Source organism: Tursiops truncatus, chromosome 7 (genome assembly GCF_011762595.2).
Source record: "Tursiops truncatus isolate mTurTru1 chromosome 7, mTurTru1.mat.Y, whole genome shotgun sequence".
Classification (NCBI taxonomy): domain Eukaryota; kingdom Metazoa; phylum Chordata; class Mammalia; order Artiodactyla; family Delphinidae; genus Tursiops; species Tursiops truncatus.
In genome coordinates, this window is record NC_047040.1 from 78,767,410 (window position 1) to 78,782,127 (window position 14,718).

Sequence of the window (14,718 nt, forward strand, 5' to 3'; positions counted from 1 at the left end):
GTTTCAGAGACTTAGGACATTCCAGCATTTTGGGGCTATCTTATAATACAAATTTTTCCAGGCCACAAATCCTTGATTTTTTGGGAGGAAGGTGGGTGGGTAGATAGTCTTAGAGTTAATTAAAATATGACCTTAGGTTCCCCGAACCACTCTAACTTTGAAGATGATTGAAATCATAGGTAACAGTTATCATAGAAAAGTCACCATGCCTTGAAATACCCCCAATTTTCCTCTCCTTTTGTGCAAGGTCCTTGGGGAACCTGTCTGGTAATACCCCACTGCTCTGATGGTAGTGGCGTTTCCTGTGATTGACAGCCACTTTTTTTTGGCAGCTTTGGCTTCTCTTTCTCATTTGTCATTCTTCACTACTTAGCAGTCTCTACTCTTGCTACCGAACTGCTTCCCATTTGCTCCCATTATATTCATTTCTCTCATGCTTTCTTAGTTACGCCATTGATATTGGAATCTGGATTTGCTCTGATCTAAAGTTAGCCTTGAATCCCTTAGGCATCTTTGTGTTGCACATCAAAGGCTTAGACTGATCTTATCTCTCCTGGAAAGAGCAGTTGTGAGGGGTAGGCTGAGGGTGCAGAATTTACTGGATACTCACTGAGATGCACATAAAGCTGTTAGCGTTCAAAACTCTCTATTTTGGACCCACAGCAGATGAGAGATGAGAGGATTATATCCCAGTTCACTGACAGAATTAGAGGGTTTAAGTTTGGTGCAAAAGAGGATCTAGTCTAGACCAGGTAGGCGTGACTATGAAGAAGATAGGCGTGGTCAGCGGGAATAGGATAAATAGAGAGTTGGAAGGAACAAACCATGATATTTCTCTGGAAAGTGGAATTATATGAGTATTTGTTTTAATTAATTAATTTACTTATTTATTTTTGGCTACGTTGGGTCTTCGTTGCTGCGTGCGGGCTTTCTCTAACTGCAGCGAGCAGAGGGTACTCTTCCTTGCGGTACACGGGCTTCTCATTGCAGTGGCTTCTCTTGTTGTGGAGCACGGGCTCTAGGTGCGCAGGCTTCAGTAGTTGTGGCTCACGGGCTCATAGCTGTGGCTCACGGGCTCTAGAGCGCAGGCTCAGTAGTTGTGGCGCACGGACTTAGTTGCTCTGCGGCAAGTGGGATCTTCCCGGACCAGGGCTAGAACCCGTGTCCCCTGCAGTGGCAGGCAGATTCTTAACCACTGCGCCACGAGGGAGGCCCTATATGAGTATTTTAAGTTCGTGGTTTAGGAAGTAAATATAACTTTACTTGTGCAAGCCTACAGCAGAACCGTCACAGCCTTCCCCATTCTTTTCCTGGTCATATTCTCTGCCCATGTGCTTTCTGCATCTCTCTAAAGGACTCAGTTCCCTCTAGGTCTCATTTATCAAAAATTACTCTCAGAAAAGGCTTGGAAATTAATCTTTACTTAGGTCAAATAACGAACAAGAGATACCCTTCTTTGTTCATCTGCATTTTAACAAAGCTCCAAGTATAACAGGGTGTAATTGTTCAACTTGTTTTAACATAACATTTAATGATTACTTTGATGGATTAACCCAATCTAGGGTGGAGGATTTCTTTCTCCCCCTCCCATTTCCCCATGCAATCCCCCCCACCTCTGTACAATGTTTGGAAACCTATCATTCAGCAAAGAGAAAACAGTGCCTAATCGTGTGGGCTCTGGTTTTGAGGGGGTGTTCAGTTCTACTGTGGAAGAAAAGAGGAGAATGAGGGTTTTGTATGGAAAAGATGCAGGGGGTGTGGGTGGGAATTCAGAGGAGAACCAGAGGGAGATGGAGAGAGGAGAGCAGAGGGAGTTTGTTTGTGAGCTTACCTTGGAAGTTGCCCAAGATAATAAGCACTCCCTGCCCATCCCCCAGTACACACTACCCAGGATGTGTCTGAGGAGCTGAGAGAAGATACACTGATGAAAATTCCTTTCAAGGGCTCAGAAGACTTGGCCAGTCCAATGCTCTGCCTTCAGGGATAGATGTCACCACCAACACCCCCTGCCCCCAATCTCTTGCTTGCACCCAGCAGTCACTGGCTGAAAACCCAGCAGGACTGCTTTTATGCAGAAGTACCTCCCCTTTCAGCTGCTTCCCCACAGTGTTCCAATGCCCATAAGTCTAAGCAGCTACTAGACACCTAAAGACAAGGTAGGGACAACTCTACACTTGATTTGGGCTACGACTGCACTGAACAAGCTTTAAGACCTCCTAAGCTGGCACAGTGGTTTAGTGATGTCACTATTCCACAAATTTAAAGTAAAAAAAAGAGACTCTAGGGTGGAGTTTCAAATATCTGTCAGAGAAAGAAGACATTTAAAATCCTTTCAACATGCTCAGCCTCAGCTGACCGGGAAAAGGTATGGAGAAGTGTCAGGTGGATGTGGACCGAGGGGGAGAAAAAGGAAGAGAGGAAAGAGAAACATGTTCTAAGAGATCTCACATCTGATTGTACTTTAACTTTTTTTTTTTTTTTTGCGGTACACGGGCCTCTCACTGCTGTGGCCTCTCCCGTCGCGGAGCACAGGCTCCGGACGCACAGGCCCAACGACCACGGCTCACGGGCCCAGCCGCTCCGCGGCATGTGGGATCTTACCGGACCGGGGCACGAACCCGTGTTCCCTGCATCTGCAGGCAGACTCCCAACCACTACGCCACCGGGGAAGCCCTGATTGTACTTTAAAAAGACTGGATTTCAGGCTTCCCCGGTGGCGCAGTGGTTGAGAGTCCGCCTGCCGATGCAGGGGACACAGGTTCGTGCCCCGGGAAGATCCCACATGCCGCGGAGCGGCTGCGCCCGTGAGCCATGGCCGCTGAGCCTGCGCGTCCGGAGCCTGTGGTCCGCAACGGGAGAGGCCACAACAGTGAGAGGCCCGTGTACCGCAAAAAAAAAAAAAAAAAAAAAAAAAAAAGACCGGATTTCAGTTTCCCAGCAAGACATTGTGAGAAAATGCAATTCTTTGGCATACAGTATGAAAACTAAAACATAAATTATATCATTTATTGATTATATCATATATTTTGTAATCTTGCAAAGTGAAGAAAAGAGAGGAGAAGGTAAGAAAAGAAAAGTGTGGAGCTCAGTGACTTATGAAATATGTCAATAGAGAACATCTTTAAGAACTCTGCCAGTAAGGCCATTAAATTACAATACAGGAATGCCCTACCCACCCCAAGAGCTCCACATGGACTATGGTATGAATAAAGGTAATAAAAGCTCACTATGGTATGAATAAAGGTATAAAAGGAAATAAAGCTCACTTCCCTAGTGCACGATTTAAAACAATTGGAGAGAAATTCTAATGCATGGCATAGAGCAAGGTTTAAGAAATGTGTGGCATTCCACTCATTCATTCAATAAATACTTAATCTTCACGTGGAATGCTCCAAACGTTTACAGGGCCAGTAGGCTGGATAGAGCCTATGTAGAACAATGGGAAATATATGGAAAAGTGAAACACTTAATTATTTTAAATCAAGAAGCTTTTAGAAAGTGAATATGACACTGAACAGAACAATGGGCTTTCAAGTTTATGGGAAAACAGAAGTCCGAAAGAGATCTGAAACTGACATTGAATTTCCCGTAGGTATATGGTGTGACATTCATTAGTAATACCCACCAAGTATTTCTGGTTCTCCACCTTCCAGCAGCACTTTGGTAGCATTGTACCCTGTGCCCCTCTGTGGTTTGGTGTGATCATGTGACTAATTCTGGCCAATGAGATGTAAGCAGAAATTAGATATGTTATCTCAGAGATGAGCATTTGATCGCTGATTTTCCAGAACCCTCTTTCCCTCCTGTATGGAGGGAACTATTTGAGATGGTGGCTGCTCTATCACTTGGATCCCTGATTGAGCTGATGTTATGCAGCATGAATGAAATATAAACCTTTATTGTTTTAAGTCACTGAGATTTGGGAGTTGTTCATTACTGTTAGCATAACTTAATCTGTCCTGATTTATAGGAAGAAGTGAGTGTGTATGGGTACTTAAAGCAAAGGATGACTTCAGAAGTCTGGGAGTCTAGGGACATTCAGTTGCAAAAGCTGAAGCCAGGAGGAGAAGGAGAAAGAGAAAAGCAAAGAGAAGGACATAACGATTAATGTACTTAATATCCTTCGTCTCCCCACCCCACCTCCTTATAACACACAACTCCCCAGTTTGCCTATGATCTGCCTTCCAAATTTATTTATGCATTCATTCCAATCAAACAATTCCCTATACCTCTGATAAATCTTGAAAACTCTTGCCTCCTCCTCCCTACCTCTTCTCTTCCCTTATTCTAGTTAGAGAATCACAGAACTCATTGCTGGGGAATTAGAGACCAACTGGTTCGAATTCTACCTGTGCTGTGAATCCCTGCTATGCTGCCCTTACTTATGTTGACCTGAAATCCTTTTAGTTAAACTTTGACTCATTTGTGTTACTGAGGTTCACAGAATAAGTCTTACCTATATCTGCTTTCAGGAAAAATTGCCATGATCTATGAAGCTGGAACAAAGAATACATATTTGAAAACAAATTTAAAATATGCTCACTTAGAATTTGCTTTTTAAATATTTTTTTAAAGTAGGTCCAGAGGGCTTCCCTGGTGGCGTGGTGGTTAAGAATCCACCTGCCAGTATAGGGGACACAGGTTCGAGCCCTGGTCCCAGAAGATCCCACATGCTGAGGAGCAAATAAGCCCATGCGCCACAACTACTGAGCCTGTGCTCTAGAGCTTGTGAGCCACAACTACTGAAGCCCACACACCTAGAGCCTGTGCTCCACAGCAAGAGAAGCCACTGCAATGAGAGACCTGAACACTGCAACGAAGAGTAGCCCCCGCTCATCACAACTAGAGAAAACCCGCACACAGCAATGAAGACCCAACACAGCCAACAATAAATAAAATAAAATAAATAAATTTTAAAAAAAGTAGATCCAGAAATATTAAGTTCAGAGTGATCCTATCTTGATAAAGGAGGGATATGTGTAAACATATATGAAATGAAAAGTCCAGAAAGCTATACATGCAAATGCCAGATATCTCTGCATGGTTGGGTTATGGCTATTTTCTATCTTCTTTTTGTTTTTCGTTTTGTAAATTTTTGTTCAATAAATATGTATCATTTGTATAATGAAAGAAGTTGTGATTCATATACATATATTTAAAGGCATTGACTTAATTGACATGGCGATGAAACTGATAAAGAATACCAAGAAAATCATGACTAGAAAAGAATATAAATTCTCAGAAAATTGAGTATCATGCATCTAACCAGGTAAATGGGTGAAAGGATTAAACAGTCTTATGAGTTTAGTCATAATGGTATCAAAACTGAAGCCAAACCATAGTTCATAAATTTGTACTGAGGTCACATGGCATACGTGCTTGCTTTCAGGTAACTTGTTATGTATATAATCAATCTTGACCTTAGCCTGCCCATAAATATTCAATTTTTTACAAATGTTTACAGAGGGCATAGTTTATGTTAAGCATTATACTGTGTACTATGTGGAGATATAAAGATTAATAAGAGATGATCTCAAAGAGTTCACAATTTCCTATTTAAAAAGTTATGAAGTAGGCTTGATTCTTTTTTTAAAATTAATTAATTAATTAATTAATTTTTGGCTGAGTTGGGTCTTCATTGCTGCGCGTGGGCTTTCTCTAGTTGCAGCGAGCGGGGGCTACTCTTCGTTGCAGTGTGCAAGCTTCTCATTGCGGTGGCTTCTCTTGTTGCGGAGCACGGGCTCTAGGCGTGCGGGTTTCAGTAGTTGTGGCTCATGCGCTCTAGAGCGCAGGCTCAGTAGTTGTGGCGCATGGGCTTAGTTGCTCCGCGGCATGTGGGATCTTCCCGGACCAGGCGGATTCTTAACCATTGCGCCACCAGGGGAGCCCCAGGCTTGATTCTTTACCTGGGAGTTTTTGGAAGGGGTGTAGTTAAAGGTAATACTATGCCCATTGTCTTTGCACATTCTCTAACCCAGTGAAGGGAGGATCTACCAGGAAGATTTTTGGTCTTAGCATCTTCAGTACTGATAATGCTGGCAAGACTAGCTGCTGCTTGCTGCCACCAAGACTGGTGGCTCTGCTCACTAAGTATTAGGTATAATTAGACAGGTGAGTACACCCTTCTTCAAAGAAATACTTTATATCATCAGGGACAGCTTCCCTTTAGGGTAACTTCCTCCCTTTCTGCCTTTATGTTCTGCTCATTTACTATGGGCAAAATCTTCTTGTCTCCTTCCTTTCATCCTCCCTCACAGAAAGGTGAGGGATCAAGCATATATCCCAAATCTTCTTTGACCCTTGTTTCCAGGCATCACTAGTGAGAGATTCTGAGGCTTCCTTTTTTTTTTTTTTCAATTTTTTTGGGAGTATAGTTGATTTACAATGTTGTGTTTTTCAGGTGTACAGCTGAGGCTTCCTTCTTGATTCCTCTCTTCCTTTCATCAGTTTCACCCAATCCATTCCCACAACCTGTGATCTTTACCTCCAAAACAAAATGGCAGCAGAGATTGTTAGATGATTACCAAACCAGGTTCCCTTTCTACCTGGGCATAGTCATAGACTACATTTCTCTGCCTCCTTTGCAGTTAGGTGCATGGAGAATGTGGCTAGTTTCTAGTTAATAGAGTGTGGGTTAACTTGATGTATAACAGTTTCAGACCAGGCCCATAACAATTTCCCACAGGTGGTCATGCATTTGCCATCTCATGACTGAATGAGGAGGACTTCCATGGCGCTGGAGGAGAGTGCAGTCAAAAGGTAGAAGGAGCCCCATTCTCTCTGTACCAGATAGAAAGAAGCACACCAGTCAGGAAGACCAAAGAAAATTCTACTCTGTTAAACCACTGAGATTGGGATTTACTTGTTACCTTAACTCATATAATACAGTTATATTGTATTATATCTGCCTTTTCCTGTCTCTATGCTTCCACCTTAGTCCGTGACACCATACTCTCTTGCTTGGACTATTACAATAGCCTCCTGTGTCCTTCTACGTTTGCTTTCTACAAGTCATTCTCTGCATAGCAGCCTGAGTGATCTTTCAAAAGCATAAATCAGAACTTGTAATTCCCCTGCTTAAAAACTTAAGTACTCCCGTGGCACGAAAATAACGTCAGTCTCCTGATCTTGGTTTCTAACCTCCCCCATGTTCCGGTTCTTGTTCACATTTCCAACCTCACCTGCCCTGCTCTAACTTGAACATGCCAAGGTTATTCCCACCATAGAGATTTTGCAAAAAGGCATGCCTTTCCCTTCATCTTTTTCCTTACATTCAAATCTCAACTTAATTATGACCCTCTCAGTGAGGACTTTGTTGCCCAATCTAAAGCAGCCTCCTATAGCTTTTTATTGTAGGATCCTATTTTTTTTAAATAAATTTATTTATTTATTTTTTAGCTGCATTGAGTCTTTGTTGCTGCATGTGGCTTTCTCTAGTTGTGGCAAGCAGGGGCTACTCTTCATTGTGGTGTGCAGGCTTCTCATTGCGGTGGCTTCTCTTGTTGCGGAGCTTGGGCTGTAGGCGTGCAGGCTTCAGTAGTTGTGGCTCGCAGCCTCTAGGGTACAGGCTCAGTAGTTGTGGCTCATGAGCTTAGTTGCTCCGTGGCATGTGGGATCTTCCTGGACCAGGGTTGGAACCTGTGTCCCCCGCATTGGCAGGCAGATTCTTAACCACTGCGCTACCAGGGAAGCCCTAGTATCCTATTTTTTAAAGGTCAAGTTTTTCAAGATTTAATTTACATAGGGCTAGTCACCCTTTATAAGGTGTACCATTCTATGAATTCTGACAAACATATACAATTGTGTACCCACCATAATCAAGATGTAGGGGATCTCAAAGAGAGGATACATGTATATGTATAACTGATTCACTTTGCTGTACACCTGAAACTAACATAACATTGTAAATCAACTATACTCCAATAAAAATTTTAAAAAAGATGTAGAGCATCTCCATCACCCCAAAAAGTTCCCCGGTATCACCCTACTTTAGATCTATCACAACCTAATATTCTTAAATACACTTATTGCAGTCTAATATTTTTCTTGTTTATTTATGTATTTGTTTATATTTTAACTCATTTGTTCGTTTTATTATTTGTCATCTGCAAGGATATAGATCCATGAAAGCAGGGACCTTATCTTCCTGGTTTGCCTCTGTATGCTGTGCCGAGAATAGTACCTGGTACATCACAGATTCTGAACAAATATTTGTGAAAGGAAGGAAGAAAGGAAAGAAGGAAGGAAGGAGGGAGGAAGGAAGAACCTCTTTGGGTCTTGCTTGACATATGTTTTCGTATGTCCGACGGAGGTATGTAATAACATCCCTTTTAGAGTACTCGTGAGGAGAGGAGGAGAGGAGATGTTGACTATAAGAGCCCCTAGCATCATGCTGGCATTTAGTAGTGTTCAGTACCTAGAGTTCCTGTGAAGTCAGTTCATCAGTCTTCCTTGGCCTGTTTGGCACTTTCAGTTAGACTGGTCTTATTTTTACTTTTGCTATTTTGTTCTATGGTGCTGCCCTCCACGGGTCCAGGGCTTCTCTCTCATTAGTGTCAACTCTTCAGGTCCATACTAACAGAAGAGACAAGAAGCTTCCAGATTTCTTCCTGCTCTGGCCAGTAATTACACATGTTTCTTTCACAAGACCCACAGTGCTATTGTGAGGAGCAAGATGAGGGATTCTCTGTTGTCTCCTGTCTTTATGGTTCCAGTGACTCAGCAAATAGAGTAGTTCACCTTTCTGTGAGGCTCTGGGCTCTCTCAAGGATTTATTCCCTGCTCTGAGCCCCCTTTAGTGCTCAGCCTTGGCCCAAACCTCAAGAGAGTCAGCACCCTACGTGTCAGCCCTGACATACTTTTCCAAGGGACCACCGCCCACAGCTGATGTTCATCTAGCTCCAGGTTACAGTTGTCAGATTTCAAGTGAAAATGCTTTGTCACTATTCTCTAGCTTCCATCTCAAGGGGGCTTTTATCTGCATACACTGGAGACCTTTGTTTTAATGCTTTTTAGCCAATGTATGGTGGGAACAAAGCTCAGAGCACAGACTTTTTGCTGTAAGTAAAGCAGATACATTAGAAACTATACAACTTCTTACTAGGATGTTCCCTCTAACACAGTGTATAATAAGACAAATTAGAAGGAACTGTGATGTAAATCGACAAAGGAATGATTAAATAAATGATGGTTTGGCCATATCTTGGAATACTGTGAAACAGTGTAAAGAATGAGAAGGAAGAATTCCAAGACTGATGGGAAACATTTTTCATTAGTATTATTATTTGAGTATTTAAATAATAATGTTGGTTACTGAGTAATTTCAGAAAAAATTTTTTTAATTTATTTGATCTGTTACCAAATTTGAAACCTGGGAGAGAGATGGAGGAGCACGTTTTTAACACCCTCTTGTGGAGAGTGTATCCTCAATGTAGAAACAGAGGCCCAGAGAAATTATTGCGTTGACCAAGAGGTTCGTTCGGTTTTTCCTGTAAGATGGCTCTAGTAGCACTTAGTTGTCTTTAATTTCATTCGAAACAATTTTATTAGTTTGTATTGTGACAGCTGTCATATCAAAATGCATTTAAAAAAAATCAAAATTGGTAAATTTTTGTATAGTCATTTTAATATTGAAGATGGAAGAAAAAAAGCAACATTTCTGGCATAGTATGCTTTATTATTTCAAGAAAGGTAAAAACACAACTGAAATGCAAAAAAAGATTTGTGCAGTATACGGAGAAAGTGCTGTGACTGATAGAATGTGTCAGAAATGGTTTGTGAAGTTTCATGCTGGAGATTTCTTGTTGGACAATGCTCCACGGTTGGGGAGACCATTTGAAGTTGATAATGATCAAGTCGAGACATTCATTGAGAACAATCAACCTTATACCATGAGGGAGATAGCTGACATACTCAAAATATCCAAATCAAGCATTGAAAATCATTTGCAGCAGCTTGGTTATGTTAATCGCTTTGATGTTTGGGTTCCACATAAGTTAAGCAAAGAAAACCTTCTTGACCCTATTTCCGCATGCGATTCTCTATTGAAACATAATGAAAACGTTCTGTTTTTAAAACAAATTGTGACAGGCAATGAAAAGTAGATACTGTATAATAATGTGGAATGGAAGAGATTGTGGGGCAAGCAAACTGAACCACCACCAACCACACCAAAGGTTGGTCTTCATCCAAAGAAGGTGATGTTGTGTATATGGTGGTATTGGAAGGGAGTCCTCTATTATGAGCTCCTTCTGGAAAACCAAACGATTAATTCCAACAAGTACTGCTCCCAATTAGATCAACTGAAAGCAGCACTAGATGAAAAGAGTCCAGAATTAGTCAACAGAAAACACATAATCTTCCATCAGGATAACACAAGACTACATGTTTCCTTGATGACGGAGCAAAAACTGTTACAGCTTGGTGAGGAAGTTCTGATTCATCCGCCATATTCGCTAGACATTGAACCTTCAGATTTCCATTTATTTCAGTCTTTACAAAATTCTCTTAATGGAAAAAATTTTAATTCCCTGGAAGACTGTAAAAGGCACCTGGAACAGTTCTTTGCTCAAAAAGATAAAAATTTTGGGAAGATGGAATTATGAAGTTGCCTGAAAAATGGCAGAGGGTAGTGGAACAGAAGGAAGAATACATTGTTCAGTAAAGTTCTTGGTGAAAATGAAAAATGTGTCTTTTATTTTTACTTAAAAACTGAAAGCACTTTTTGGCCAACCCAGTAAACTGTCTTGGCTTGTCAAGGTCATATTTATCAGAATCTGGATTAAGACCCAAGTCTGTTGATTCCCGTTCACACATCATTAATAAAGCCAACATGTTTTCTCCCAGAGAAGGGAAATATGGTGTTTTCTGAAAGCCTTTATACTTACCTAACACCCTGTCGCTGCACGGCCAATCCTCAGAGATATTGATGGCCTTAGGATCAAGGGGAGGCTGACACATAAATCATGCTGTGGCATCCTTGAAAAGGAAGATAATATTGCATATAATGGGATGAAACATGGTAGCTAATCGCATTAAATACATTACCAGTTGGAGTCTTTAAACAAAGAATTATCTTTAAACAGTGTTAATATTTGGATGTGATAATCTTGCCAGGGCCAAAATGTTCTAAGCAGAGGAAAATACACATGTGGAAGTTCAGAAACCAAAACAGCTGATTCCTTTGGAGAACAGCAAGTTCTTCAGTTTAGCAGGGGAACGGGGCATAGTAGGAGATGGGGAAGTGATCGGAAATGAGACCAGAGGGAGGCACAAGCCAAGTCTTCTTTGCAAACCTAAGGAGTTTGAATTTTTATCCTGAAGTTAGAGGGCACCTCTTAAGGGCCAAGAAACTGTCTACAGCATGTTTCTTTCCATAATTACTTCAACCTTCATGACTCTTTTCAGGAGTCCTCTAGTTCATGAACTTCTATGACTCCTTGGTCCAATTAAATTCATTTATTTGAGAGAACTAAGGACTGCAATCTATTTTTAAAAATAAATTTACTTATTTATTTATGGCTGCGTTGGGTCTTCATTGCCGCATATGGGCTTTCTCTAGTTGAGGCGAGCAGGGGCTACTCTTCACTGTGGTGCGAGGGCTTCTCATTGCAGTGGCTTCTCTTGTTGTGGAGCACAGGCTTCAGTAGTTGTGGCATGTGGGCTCAGTAGTTGTGTCTCGCGGGCTCTAGAGCACAGGCTCAGTAGTTGTGGCGTGTGGGCTTAGTTGCTCCGCGACATGTGGGATCTTCCTGGACCAGGGCTTGAACCTGTGTCCCCTGCACTGGCAGGCAGATTCTTAACCACTGCACCACCAGAGAAGCCACTGCAATCTGTTCTAAAGGAAGAGAATTTTTAATTGAATGGCAAAGTGCGTGCGTGTGTGTGTGTGTGTGTGTGTGTGTGTGTTTGTATTACCATATATTTAGTATACCTTGCCATTAGGTGCTATTGGGAGAATAAATAAATAGAAATAAATATATACAAGACCTCACACATATATACAAATTTTTGAAATAATTATTTATTTACCTATGTTTCAGTAGCACCCAATGCATACCATTAGATTTAAAAGTCTCCTCCATGAAGTAAGTCAGACAGAGAAAGACAAATATCGTATGGTATTGCTTACATGTGGAATCCATAAAACAAAAAAACAAAACACATACAAATGAACTTATTTACAATACAGAAACAGTCTCAGAGACTTAGAGAATGAACTTATGGTTACCAGGGGGGAAGGATGGGAGGGAGGGATAGTTAGGGAGTTTGGGATTGACATGTACACACTGCTATATTTAAAATGGATAACCAACAAGGACCTACTGTATACCACAGGGAACTGTGCTCAATATTATGTAACAATCTAAATGGGAAAAGAATTTGAAAAAGAATAGATACATATATATGTATAACTGAATCACTTTGCTGTATACCTGAAACTAATTATGACATTGTTAATCACCTATACTCCAATATAAAATAAAAAGTTTTAAAAAAAGTCTCCTCCATAAGGAACAGATTGTAGCCCTTAACTCTCTTCTTTATAGAAATTCCACAGCAGCCACAAAATAAAAAAATTTAAGAGAAAAATGCATTCATAGAAGGACTAAAAATCAGGAAAATGCCATCATCAAGCAGAAATTTTGAAAAATTCCTAAGAGAAACAGATATGTTTAGCTAAGTAGAGGAAAATACATACGCAGGAAAGTGCTTCTGCTAAAGGTGGGATTGGCTTCAGGATTGCTCTGAACACATAGCAGTGACTGTAAGGAATAGAGAGTGTCCCTCTAGCAATCATTAGTATGATTGGGGAAGCATCCAGAATGGTCAACCAGATCAGCCCTGGCCAGGCAAGAGGAAGACAGCAGAACTGTTCCCTCCTAACTAGAACAGTGAGGGTAAGAGCTTGGGCCAGAGGCAGGGCACTACACTGGGTGGTACACGGGCCTCTCACTGCTGTGGCCTCTCCCGGGGCACACACGAACCCACGTCCCCTGCATCGGCAGGCAGACTCCCAACCACTGCGCCACCAGGGAAGCCCCCTGGGTGACTTTTTACCCTCAGAAAGGAGCTGGTATTTCCAGAAGACAAGCTACTGTAACATCCCAATAGGCATCAGATTCAACTCTTTCCCAACAATAACTGGTGCAGACTCTGTTGAACAGAAGCAGAATTCTCAGACAGGCAAATGCGGGATCTCAAAGACACAGAGGAACTGAAAAGCAAGCATCACCAACCATTAAAGGAATAATCACAACCATGAAATGGAAGCACTTAACTCAGCTAACATCTGTGGAAGTTGAATTTATAGAGCAAGAGGTAAGAGTGGGTTGTAACCATGAAACAAGAACAGAATATTACGAAACAGAACCAATGAACAAAGACGGTAATGAAAAATATGATAATTGAAACAAAAACTCAACAGATGAGCTGAATAGCAGAATGGAGACAACTGAAGACTGAATAAGACCTGGGGTATAGAAAAGGTGAATTATCTCGAAGCCTAATAATGCAAAAGGACAAAAACATAAAAGTATGAGAAACGTTGAGAAATGTCTTATAGCCCCATAGATTTCACATTTACTTAGGTAGATCCTAAAACAATGAGGTTGAATATATTCTTGTATGCTTTTTGATCATTTGTATTTCTAGCTCTGGGACTCTTTTTTTATGCTAGGCTGAACTACTAAAACCAGGTGGATTTTAAGGATTGGCAAGAATGATGACTCAGACTTGTCTGAGTTTACCTTTGCACAAGATCAAGGATACAATATTGTAGGGATGCTCCTTTCTAATGCACCTCATAGTTATCATGAAAGCATGTCTACAGTTTGGTCATCTCTGCTACCTGTAAGAATGTGGAATTCCTCAGATCAGGAGATCCCAGAACTGTGGGCTTGTTATCCCTTTTTGGCTTGGAGAGGAAGAAATGAAAGTCCGGAATGTCAGCACTCATGAGTCTACTTTATGATCATTTCAAGTACTACAAGGACATATTTCCATGTTTCATTTTTGCTGTTCCGTTGGATCTGCTCAGAGTTTCAGTGCCAGAGACCTGCACATTGCTTTTCCCACAACTTTTGCCATTTTTCATTGGGTGTTGATATTTGCCATTTCTAAATGTACCACATACATCTATGTTTCCCCTTCCTCCACCAGAAAACAATCTATTCAAAATTTTGTTCCCTCTCCCTCATGAAACCTTCCTTTATCCTCCACAGGTAGAATGAATTTCTCTCAGACTATCTTAAGAGTTCATTTTTATGACAACATTTTCTGAATCAAGAGTCAATTCAGGACATATCATTGGCACATCGGTAAGGTTTGTTGAGCAAATGAACAAATATATTCTTGAAAACAACCCTGTTTTGGTAAAGCCCTGCCACAAACATAGTTATTCCATTGAATTCACCTTCAACCTCAGAAGCATACCCATCATAATAATAATGATAATTTGTAAGAGAGAGACACTGTGGTACTGAGAAGAGAACAGATTTGAAATCAGATGAATTAGCTCTGTGACCCTGAGCATGTTTTTTTTTTTTTTCTGAACATGTTTTATCTCATTGAACTTCAGTTTACTTGTCTGTAATATGTGGGTAAATAGGTTGCAGGGTTCCTGTGAGATTTCTGTGAGCTAACACATGAGAAGTACCAGGCACATAACAGGCCCTCAGTAAATGCTAATTCCCTTGGTGCTTTATAGCATATTTTTCA

The 14,718-nt window shown here is 41.1% G+C and overlaps 1 long non-coding RNA gene across 1 annotated transcript in view; it reads left to right on the plus strand.

Moving 5' to 3' along the window:
* The window catches only part of LOC109547822 (uncharacterized), a 75,236-nt gene that overhangs the window by 42,343 nt on the left and 18,175 nt on the right, over positions 1–14,718 (plus strand). Inside the window, exons 3-4 of the long non-coding RNA XR_012333121.1 lie at positions 8,113–8,311; positions 14,223–14,318. This is a non-coding gene — a long non-coding RNA (uncharacterized lncRNA). The remainder of the gene's footprint in view (positions 1–8,112; positions 8,312–14,222; positions 14,319–14,718) is intronic.